Genomic DNA, 1822 nt, shown 5'->3' with positions numbered 1-1822 from the left:
TGTTCATAAGACTGTGAGACATAGTGTGTGTGTAAATGTGAGACAGTGCATGTGTGTGTGTTGGTCAGGGTACACTAGATTTGATTATGTGGGTCATTCTCCCACTTCACTGGAACTCCCTCTGAGCTGTAGTTAGACTGTAAAGAAGAGCACATTACAGCTTAACCGCTAAAAGTGACTCATTAAAAAGCAAATTCTTATTTGCTCTGCTCAGCACACTACTCAAGGACACACTAATCAAACAAAGAAGCAAATCCACAATACAAATACAAAAACACACGTACAGTCACTCACATTAGTTTAATAGTTCATCCAAAGGCAATCTTTAAGTCCAAGCTTGTCTTCATGTGTGTGTGTGACATAAGACATACCATAAAATTATATGTGTTAGGGGTGTAAATTGCATCAGTGCATTGTGAAAGTGACAATTAACTGCACTGATTTCAGAATGTTGGAACTGATTAAAATTGATTATAGTAATTTTCATAAGTTATGCACTAGTTTTTGGGCCAAAATAAAGTCCCTGACTGTTATCTATTGTCGAAAAAGTTTTTGTTTTTACTAACTATATTTGTCTAATGTGTAAGACTGTTGCCAAGACTAGATTTGTCAAGTCCAAGAAAAGTTCAAAACTGTGATGAACTGTAATCGAGCTAAGACCAGAGCTACCAAAAAACATTTTTTTACTTTTAGTTTTAGTTTTTCATTTGCTTTTTACTTTCAGTTTAGTTTAGTTTTTTAAGATTGCATAAATAGTTTTAGTTTTGTTTTTATTTTCTGAAAATAGCCATAGTTTAGCTGTGATAATAGCTAGCTTGACTCAACTCCAGCTTTCCCCAAAAACTGACAAACACAGACTTCTAAACTCTCAATCATACAGTGATTTTTTTTTTCTCAGTAATTTCATTTCATTTTAGTTAGTTTTGCAGTGGACATTGTAGTTTTGTTATAGTTTTTGTGTTTTTGAAAACTGTCATTTTTATTTTTCCATTATAGTTAACGAGCAATTTTTTTTTCACTGCTAGTTTTCATGGTTTTAGTTTAATGTTTTTTGTTAACAATAATAACCCTGGTCAAGACAAGAGTCTAAAGGGGGCTGAGACCATGTCAAAACTGAGTCAAAATTGAGAACCAAATAAATCAAGTTGAGACCAAGCCTTAAATCGTTTTTAACTGCTTCCACTTCAAACTTCTTTGTCTTTTCAAATTGTTTGAAGGACTCCATTTAAAGTGAGCTATAGTCCTACAGATTCGTTTAGGATAAAATACCTAATTTCTAAAATTCATTACTTGCATTTTGCTATGACGTTTAAATTTTAATTATAATTATTTTAAATTAAATTTCCCATTGTTTTGATGTCAGTAAATGACAGACATAAATGTAAAAATGTACAGGATGCTCCTGCAAAACAAAACTATACATGCAACAATAACTTTTTAAATTCAAATCATAATACGATACCTTAGCTTTTACTTACAAACATAAATGTGGAATGGATTTAAAGTTTAGAAAATGGCTCTAACAGTACAATTCCAAACTTAGCCCGATATGGGAAAGATGTGCATCGGTACCCTGAGATTCTTAGCGTTCAGCGCCCGTTCTGAATGACCCCAACCAATGTCAATGCTAACTTGCTGAATCAGACACAAACAGATGTAATGATTTGGTTTTGAGTTGCTTGAGCACAAGTCAGCGCATACTGGTGAAATTACAAATGAATATAATTGTTCTAAACTGTTTTGTGAATGGCTGAGACCCCGTCCAAGTATAAATACTATTGGAACTGAGACAAGTCCAAGACAATGTACAGTGTCTTGAGAC

Source organism: Colossoma macropomum, unplaced genomic scaffold, assembly GCF_904425465.1.
Source record: "Colossoma macropomum unplaced genomic scaffold, Colossoma_macropomum, whole genome shotgun sequence".
Taxonomy (NCBI): domain Eukaryota; kingdom Metazoa; phylum Chordata; class Actinopteri; order Characiformes; family Serrasalmidae; genus Colossoma; species Colossoma macropomum.
The sequence above is the reverse complement of the archived record's forward strand: the minus strand, read 5'-3'. Positions refer to the sequence as shown.